Below are 10,039 nucleotides of genomic sequence, written 5' to 3' on the forward strand. Positions count from 1 at the left end.
TGAGCCCAAGAGTTTGAGACCAGCCTGGACAACACAGCGAGACCCTATCTCTACAAAAATAAAAAAAAAATTGGCCGGGTGTGGTGGCTCACACCTGTAATCCCAGCACTTTGGGAGGCCGAGGTGGGCAGATCAAGAGGTCAGGAGATCGAGACCATCCTGGCTAACATGGTGAAACCCCGTCTCTACTAAAAATACAAAAAATTAGCCAGGCATGGTGGCAGGCACCTGTAGCCCCAGCTACTGGGGAGGCTGAGGCAGGAAAATGGCATGAACCTGGGAGGCAGAGCTTGCAGTGAGCCGAGATTGCGCCACTGCACTCCAGCCTGGGCAACAGAGCAAGACTCTGTCTCAAAAAAATAAATAAATAAAAAATTAAGAAACAAAACAAAACAAAACAAAAAACTAGCCAGGTGTGGTGGAGTGTGCCTATGATTCCAGCTACTCAGGAGGCTGAGATGAGGAGGACTGCTTGAACCTGCAGTGAGTTATGATCATGCCACTGCACTCCAGCCTGGGTGACAGATTGTCTCAAAAAAGAAAGGCAAAGAAAGCTGAGGCTGGAAATTTCTTAAAAGTGACAAGGAGAAATCAGAGTTGCAAAGAAATAATTGTGCTTCCTTTTTACTTGGATTAGTGGGGAGAAACACGTTGGGAACATAGCTGAGTGAAGACAGGGTCACTATAAACTCCCAAATCTCCAAAGGGGAGCTATGACTTCCCCTTGAACTGGTGGGGGATTCTGGCAACATTCTGACAATGTCCAAAAAGACAGAAGTGAACAACAGTCAGAACAGAATCATCAGTAGTGCCACTGCTGTTTTGCAAAGTCCAGCTTCCTTACATGGTGTAGGTTGGTTGGACAGGAAGTAAAAACAACGGAGATGAGAGAAACAACTCCAATGGGTTCATTTGTCATATGGTTTCATTATCTGGTAAAATGTTTTAGGATGTGCTAAGAGTCTTAACAAACAAAAGGAAAAAGCCCCTGAATTTACTAAATACTTAACCTGTGCTGGCCACTATGCTAGACCTTTTTAAAATCTCCTTTGATCCTCACATGTGAGAAGTGAAGATGATTAACCTAGTCTAGAGATGAAGAAACTGAGGCCAGAAGAGACTAAGTTATTTGCTGATAGCAGAGACCCAGTATGCAGAAGAGCCTGGATTTGAATTGATATTCCAAACTCACGCCCTGTGTGATACTTCTTACAATCACCCACAGCGCATCGTCAGTTCAGTAAGCATTCATTCAACAAGTATTAATTGAGCCTCTACTTAAATCAAAACAGAGGATATGACAATGATTGATCTCTGTTTCCAGGGGGCTCTATGTTCAAAATGGGCAACAGATAATAAAAATCCAGTATTTTATATAATTATCATAGGTACAAACAGACTACTGGGCCCATGTGGGAAGAAGCATCTAATTTTGCCTGGTACTAGGGCAGTATGGGAAGACTGGGAAAATCTTCTTTTTAACCTAAGGGGCAGAGAGAGTTACAAAGGATTTTAGGCAGGAGCATGACATGATGAGGTCTGAATGATGGCAGAAATTCTGGCAGGACTGTGGAAGGGGCGATGAATGAAGAAGCCAACCAGCAGCTTGGAATATAAGCAAAGCAGAGTAGGATTAGAAGACTTAAAATAGGAGGAGAGAAGAGGACAGACAAGTGAAGGGAGGGAGGTGTAGGGTCTTTTACTCACACCTGGAAGTGTGAGATGAGCTGTCCCACGGTGATGTCCTCAGCTATCTTCTGGTACAGACACTGGTATCTTCTGGTGTGGACTATGCTCTCCAGGATGGCCAGGGACCTCTGAAGGACTGACACATCCACCATGGGCTGGCTCACATACCCTGCAATCTAGACCCAGAGATGGCACATCAATTGAGAAGCTCAGGACCCAAGAAAGATAGAAGCTTAGCATCTGATGCTAGCCCTTGAAGCTCTCTCTGCTTCACATTTGGGCAGCTATTGCTAGGTGGACAGTGGTACCTGGTTTACGGCTACCCTGGCCAATGTGCCAGGGATTCCCTTGGCATGGATACCTTAATTTCAGATTACAGTATCCACTTAATCGTGTTTCCTCAAAATCTAAAAGCTCAATTCTTTTTACCAAAATAAGAGTTCCAGCATAAGTGGGGTATAAAAAAGCAGAAGATTGCCAGGCATGGAGGCTCACACCTGTAATCCCAGCACTTTGGGAGGCCGAGGTGGGCGATCACGAGGTCAGGAGATCGAGACCATCCTGGCTAGCACTATGAAACCCCATCTCTACTAAAAATACAAAAAATTAGCCGGGCGTGGTGGCGGGTGCCTGTAGTCCCAGCTACTCGGGAGGCTGAGGCAGGAGAATGGTGTGAACCCAGGAAGCAGAGCTTGCAGTGAGCTGAGATCGCGCCAGTGCACTCCAGCCTAGGTGACAGAGTGAGACTCCATCAAAAGAAAAAAAAACAGCAGAGGATTTTACTGATACTGGGATCTCATTTTATCTCCATGTATTCCTCCCCTGACACACATTCTCCCTAAACACACTTAGACTTTGAGAGGTAGAAAAGACCTTGAAGCCTTTTACCCTAATCCTTCTTCTCAATCCCCATTATAATATACCTGACACGTGGTCATTTCACTTGCGTCCAGTGTCAGTGAGTCCCAATGTCCTAAGCCAATGATAAGTGAAGTTCTAGGGCAGCAGACAGAATATTATTCAATGGTTTTAATTCAGTTTTCTGAATTGACACTGCTCCTTTGTATAAAAGAAAGGAAGGTAAAACCAGAAGTACCCTCTCCTACCCACTGAGCTTAGTCTGGCAATCCAAACAGACTACCTTGCAGATTTGTAAATAGAAGGCAGATTTGCAAATGAAATGCACTTTTTTTTTTTTAATCCAAAGAGAAAGAGGAGCTCAGGAATTTGGTCAAAAGACTCAGGGATAGTTCTGGTTGACTGGCTGGCTTTATCCCCAGTCTCACTGACAACCTAACTCTACTTTGATCATATTTAGTTCTGACGGTCCAGTTCCATCTCAGTGTAAGCCCTGAGAGTATAACAAAATCCAAATCTTTCAGAAGCCACAAAAGACCAGAGCTTGAGGATGAAAAATCTGGCACCAGGGAATATAAAGCTGATCTCACCAAAATAGTGATATTGCCTGTATCTCCCCTTAAACCCTGTGAACTGGCAGCTGAGGGAGGAGAGAAAGAGAGAATGTTGGATGCTTCACCTGCTTAATAAAGGTGATTGAAACCATGTCCCAGGAGACAATGCCATGGTCCATGAGCTCTAGGAAGGCAGTCAGGGTGAATGCCAGCATCTCACTGTAGCTGAGACACACACAAAATAGACAAAGATGCAGACTGGGAAACACAGGTGTGAGGGCAGCCACAAAAATGAATTTTAGGCCGGGTGCAGTGGCTCACGCCTGTAATCCCAGCACTTTGGGAGGCCGAGGCAGGTGGATCATGAGGTCAGGAGATCGAGACCATCCTGGCTAACATGGTGAAACCCCGTCTCTACTAAAAATACAAAAAAATTAGCTGGGTGTGTTGGTGGGCACCTGTAGTCCCAGCTACTTGGAAGGCTGAGGCAGGAGAATGGTGTGAACCTGGGAGGCGGAGCTTGCAGTGAGCCAAGATTGCGCCACTGCACTCCAGCCTGGGTGACAGAGCAAGACTCCATCTCAAAGAGAAAAAAAAAAAAAGAGGAATTATCTTTCTAGAGATGGAGACGCTAGCCTCCCACTCCAGAGAGATGTGCTTCTGGGAAAGGCAACTGCACTGTGCAAGAGGTCTGTGAAATGTGTCGGCACTTCCATAAAAGTGTGTAATTCCCAGGCTGTCATATTAAATTACCAGAGCTTAGGAGGGAAGAATGAAGTCCTTAAGATGAGAAGAGTTCAGGAGAAGAGGGGGAGGCAGAAGAACATGATGGGAGGAATATGGGCCTAGAGTCAGACAGACCTGGGTCTGAGAGCGGGCTTGGCTACTTTATTAGCTGTGTGACAAGTGGCAAGTAATTTAACCTCTCTAAGCCACGGTTTCCTTGTCTACCTATCTCATGGGATGTTTGCAAAGATTAGATTATTTAATTACACAAAGTATTTAGCAAAATCCAGGCATTCAGTAAAGGTTGGCTGATATCACTTCATACCTCTCCTCCTCTCAGATGAACCAGTCTCTCTCTCTGCACCAAGAAAACAGGTGCCATCGTGCCCTTATTTTGCTAGCTGCGCTTCTATGAATGTAACCAAAGGTGCAATCATATCGGCTGTCTTCCTCATGGGCTTAGCAGTCAAGGTGATTCCTTTTACCTGGGCTTTGAGTCCCTCCTCTCCTGGTCCACTAAGTTCTTGTTCTATTGATTACCTGCTTTCCTGCACCTTCAACCTTCCTCTCTTCCATCTTAACACATTCTTAAGGGCACATAAAAAATTGCAACAAAAACAACAAACATGAAGCGTCAGAAAGGCGGGGAACCGGGCAGATGGGGACAGGAGTTGTGGGGAGACCTTTTGCTACATCTCTGTGAAAATTTTTTATTTGTGAAACACATGAATGCTTTATGGGCTTTTAAAAAGCGCATATTTTTGACTCCACATCCCCTTTGCGTTACCACCTTCTCTGTTTTCTTTTAAAACCAAGCTTCTTGATACAGCAGTAGACTCAAAGTCCTTACTTTTTTACCTTTCTTTTACTTGACTCACTTCAGTCTGGCCACCTGGCCTCCCCACCATAACTTTTTTGTGAAGATCACCAGGGTCCTCTTCACCTCCCAAGTCATAAGACAGCTTCTCTGTTCTCAGTTTACTAAATTTCTCTGCTCATTAAAAATTGCAGACCATATTTTCCTCAATCATGACACTCTCCCTGCCCAAAGCTCCTCAGTCACTTCACATTCTTGGTGTTCTTTCTACTCTACTATTCCTTGGTGACCTTTAGGGGCTGCTCTTGCAAAAACCAGGGTCATTCTCCATTCTCCCCTTTCCTTCCACATCCAGCATATCACCATACTCATAAAGGTTACCTCCTAGATACTCTTCATATCCTTTCATCTCCATTACTATTTACCTTCACTCGGCTGTTAATATTCCTCATTTGCCTCTTAAAATGTTCCTACCACCATCAACCTTCTTCTTAAGGCCCATCTTCCACACGGTCACTAAAGTGATCTTTCTAAAACTTAAAATCTAAACATAACATATGTTCCTGCTTAAAATCCTTCGATATCCCTAGTTTCCTTCTGGACAGAGTTCAAACCTATGAGCAGGCCATCAAGAAACACTGAATATCTGGCTTCTCAATGATTGCTACAAGCCTCCAGCCACCCAGCACTTCTGCTTTTCCCAAACACAGCAAACCTTTGTGCCTTGGCATATGCTGATTTCTCTGACTGGAATACTTTTCCTTTTCTTATTTCTCCAGCTAATTCTTTTTTTTTTTTTTTTTTTTTTTTGAGACGGAGTCTCGCTCTGTCGCCCAGGCTGGAGTTCAGTGGCGCAATCTCGGCTCACTGCAAGCTCCGCCTCCTGGGTTCACGCCATTCTCCTGCCTCAGCCTCTCCGAGTAGCTGGGACTACAGGCGCCCGCCACCACGCCCGGCTAATTTTTTATATTTTTAGTAGAGACGGGGTTTCACCGTGGCCTCGATCTCCTGACCTCATGATTCGCCCACCTCGGCCTCCCAAAGTGCTGGGATTACAAGCGTGAGCCACCGCGCCCGGCCCTTCTCCAGCTAATTCTTGCTCATCCTTTACTTTCTGAGCTAAGTGACCCCTTCTCTGGCAAGGCTTTCTGGAAATCTCCAGGCTGAGTTAGGTGGTCCCCTTTGTGAGTTCCCACAGCTCTCTAAGCAACTTTCTCTCAAGATCCTTGAGACAGGCCTTCGATTGCATGTGTTTACTCCCCACTAGGTGGTGAGAACCAAGACACTCTTATCTTCCTGTATTATTTCCTCATACAAAAGGACTACTTTTTAATCTCCAGAGTCCTTGTTTCTAGAACAGAGCCTGGCCCATGGTAGGTGCTCATATTTGTTTGTGACATGAATAAACTCCTAAGGAAGGAAGAATACCTACCGGGGAGATAGCGAGTTGTAAGATTGTCCCGTTCTTTTTTTTTTTTTTTTCTGAGATGGAGTCTCGCTTTGTCACCCAGGCTGGAGTGCAGTGGGGTGATCTCGGCTCACTGCAAGCTCCACCTCCTGGGTTCATGCCATTCTGCCTCAGCCTTCCAAGTAGCTGGGACTACAGGCACCCGCCACCACGCCCAGCTAATTTTTTTTTTTTATTTTTAGTAGGGACAGGGTTTCACCATGTTAGCCAGGATGGTCTTGATCTCCTGACCTCATGATCCACCCGCCTTAGCCTCCCAAAGTGCGGGATTACAGGCATGAGCCACCACGCCTGGCCCGATTGTCCCATTCTTAACGTCACTGCGAGTCTGGGTAATGAAAAGCAAAGAAACAAAAAAGGTAACTAAGATAAAATGTTAAAGTGGTACAAGCAAGTTGAATCAACAATAATGTTTTGTCTTTTTTACAGTAGATGTAACTGAGGCTCTTCAGTTGGGCCCTCTTCTCCTGCTTATTCCTTGGCAAAGAGCTTCCAAGATCCTCTTCTAGCACCCTGGGCCCTCAGGAAGTAAAAGCCACCTTTTTCCAGCCACTAGGGAGGAACAAGGGCTGGTGCTTCCCAGTCTGCGACTCTTTACCCAACACATGGAAGCTACCTGGATGCTGAGTGAAGATAAATAGTGCCATCTCCTTGGGTCGTTTACTTCCAAGCAAGGCCCATATTGATTTGCGTCTCCCTGTACTAACCTGTTTGGTGATGTACAGCTGAGGACCATCTGCATGACGGAGGGTGTAATACTCTGGGTTTGGCAATGACCACTTATGCAAGAGAAAAACAGTATATCCCACTTGGCCACTGTCTTGTCCAGAAGCTTCTCATAAGTCCTTTTCAATAGAGTTGCCCAAGGGATTGGGTGGCCTATTTGGAATACAGTGGGAAAAAACAAAACTTTAGGTTGTCATGTTGAAAAAAATCACAGCCTCAGCCTTTTGTAAAGACAAGCACCACAAAAGGAGGTGTGCGGAACCGAGGAGGGGTCTCAGATCCTACCATGACCTCAAGCAGGGCAATGCTAGACTTCGAGGAAAAAATTAAGAAGTATAAACGTCTTAGGGGTGTTATTGTCAACTGTACTTCCTTCCCAAGACAATGATTCCCAAGAGCCCCTTTCTGGGGACCTGCCTAACTGGAGATCCTTCCCAGAACTCCCCTCAAGGTGCAGCCGTGCTCCTTCAGTCAGAGCAGCCACTGTCAAAAACGAGGTCCATTTCAACCTACCTATCACAAACTTCCTTGATAATGGATGCCAGGGGCCATTTCTGAAAGAAAGAGAAAAAGCCTTCAATAGCAGCAACATCCTACTCAAGCCAAGGTTCAGACAAGAGAGCCTGCCAAGCAGGGTCAAGCCAGGGCATGAGAATGTACTTCTTTCCTAACAGCTTTTGTTAAAGAGGAAGCCTCTCCCAAGCCATGGTGACTGACCTTCCCTAGGGTGGGCCAGGCCCAAAGCTTAGCCTTCCTCTTGATGGTTCTTACTCTTGATGCCAGTAGTCCCCATCTCTCAAGATATCCTCTGCCATGCACTCCCTAGGTGCCTTTCCTCACTTCAGGAGTGTACCTGGTCGATTTCAAGGAGCTGGGCATTAGCATCTAGACACTCAATGGCCACTTTGACAATGTCTGACGGTGCTGGCATTTTTCCCAACCAATGGGCTCTAATTCTGTGAGACAAGAACACAGACAAGTCTGCCTGGGGAGGAAGAATCTGAAAGATAGAAAAAGTCAGAGTACAACTTCATTTTTCACTCGTTACATGTTTTGAAGAGTCTGCAGACAGACACTGCATAAAGTAACACATGAAACTACTTGGTTTGAATTTTTCTAGATCATACTACAACCTCTCCTTGGGGTTTTGTTTTTTGAGATTAAATCAGCAAGAAGAAATGGAACAAACTGTCCATTTCTATCATCCATAGATCGGCCAGTAGCAACATGTGCCAATGTGGCACTTCAGTTTAAGAGTCAAGAGGACTCAGTGGTAGAAGAATGTATTTACTGCAAATTCCAATCTTGAGACCTTGGGAGGAGAGTGTGGGGGAAAGAGAAAGATCAGACTGTTACTGTGTCTATGTAGAAAGAAGTAGACATAAGAAACTCCATTTTGTTCTGTACTAAGAAAAATTCTTCTGCCTTGAGATGCTGTTAATCTGTAACCCTAGCCCGAACACTGTGCCCACAGAAATATGTGCTGTGTTGACTCAAGGTTTAATGGATTTAGGGCTGTGCAGGATGTGCTTTGTTGAAAATGTGTTTGAAGGCAGTATGCTTGGTAAAAGTCATTGCCATTCTCTAATCTCGAGTACCCAGGGACACAATGCACTGTGGAAGGATGCAGTGACCTCTGCCCAAGAAAGCCTGGGTATTGTCCAAGGTTTCTCCCCACTGAGACAGCCTGAGATATGACCTCGTGGGAAGAGAAAGACCTGACCATCCCCCAGCCCGACACCCGTAAATGGTCTATGCTGAGAAGGACTAGTGAAAGAGGAAGGCCTCTTTGCAGTTAAGATAAGAGGAAGGCATCTGTCTCCTGCTCGTCCCTGGGAATGGAAAGTCTCGGTGTAAAACCCGATCATACATTCTATTTACTAAGATAGGAAAAAACCACCTTGTGGCTGGAGGTGAGACACGCTGGTGGCAATACTGCTCTTTACTACACTGAGATGTTTGTTAGAGTCAAACATAAATCTGGCCTACGTACACATCGAGGCACAGCACCTTTCCTTAAACTTATTTATGACACAGAGACCTTTGCTCACATGTTTTCCTGCTGACCCTCTCCCCACTATTACCCTATAGTCCTGCCACATCCCCCTCTCCAAGATGGTAGAGATAGTGATCAATAAATACTGAGGGAACTCAGAGACCAGTGCCGGTGCGGGTCCTCCCTATGCTGAGCGCCAGTCCCCTGGGCTACTGTCCTTTCTCTATACTTTGTGTCTTCTTTCTTTTCTCAGTCTCTCGTCCCACCTGACGAGAAATACCCACAGGTGTGGAAGGGCTGGCCCTCTTCAGGAGACAAGCACATGCTCTGAAACAGATAAGAATAGCCAGCCTTTTCTTGGTTGAGTGGTTAGCTGGAGGAGCCAGGCTACTTCTGTTCTGCAGTCATCCTAGGAAGATCCCAGCGTCAGCGTGGCGCAGCTACATGCTCTCTTGCTTCCCCCGTACTCATTGATGCCACTCCTTTCCCCTCAAAGGACACAATGCAAAGCCACCTCTGTGTGGGACGACATCAGAAAATGGGGAAGAGAACTGGGACAGGAAATGCTATTTTCATCCCTATTGCCAAGGGCAACAGCGGCTGACAACTCAAGTGGAGGGAGGTAAGGATATCTTCACACAAGGGCACCTCTTATAAGGACAAGGCTTTGCAAGTACCTCTGACCACCCTCCCCCACTTCTTCCAAAATAAAGGAAAATAAATTATCTTGAGCAAGTCTGGAAGATGGGCCCATATGATTGGTATCCTAGGCAACTGTGATAGCTTACTGGTATTCCAAGCAGTAACTAAAGCATTCTCTCTCCAAGGTCTGACGAAGGGAAGTCACTTGGCTGATGGATTATTTCGATGTATACTTACACTCCTTGCCTACAGGTTCAGGAGAGGGGTCTCTTTTTTTTTTTTTTGAGACGGAGTCTTGCTCTGTCGCCCAGGCTGGAGTGCAGTGGCGGCAATCTCAGCTCACTGCAAGCTCCGCCTCCTGGGTTCACGCCATTCTCCTGCCTCAGCCCCCCAAGTAGCTGGGACTACAGGCACCCACCACCACACCCAGCTAATTTCTTTGTATTTTTAGTAGAGACTGGGTTTCACCCTGTTAGCCAGGATGGTCTTGATCTCCTGACCTCGTGATCTGCCCGTCTCGGCCTCCCAAAGTGCTGGGATTACAGGCGTGAGCCACCGCGCCT

At 46.0% G+C, this 10,039-nt stretch overlaps 1 protein-coding gene across 1 annotated transcript in view; it reads right to left on the reverse strand.

Annotated features, from left to right (window-relative positions):
• LOC100592891 (putative golgin subfamily A member 8F/8G) overlaps positions 1 to 7,931 on the reverse strand; it is a 54,484-nt gene extending 46,553 nt beyond the window's left edge. Inside the window, 4 exon segments of the mRNA XM_030805322.1 lie at positions 1,708 to 1,865; positions 3,227 to 3,326; positions 6,820 to 6,991; positions 7,352 to 7,931. The gene's annotated coding sequence lies outside the window, so the exon portion shown is untranslated.
• Positions 7,932 to 10,039: the final 2,108 nt, after the last annotated feature.

This window comes from Nomascus leucogenys, chromosome 24, assembly GCF_006542625.1.
Source record: "Nomascus leucogenys isolate Asia chromosome 24, Asia_NLE_v1, whole genome shotgun sequence".
NCBI lineage: Eukaryota > Metazoa > Chordata > Mammalia > Primates > Hylobatidae > Nomascus > Nomascus leucogenys.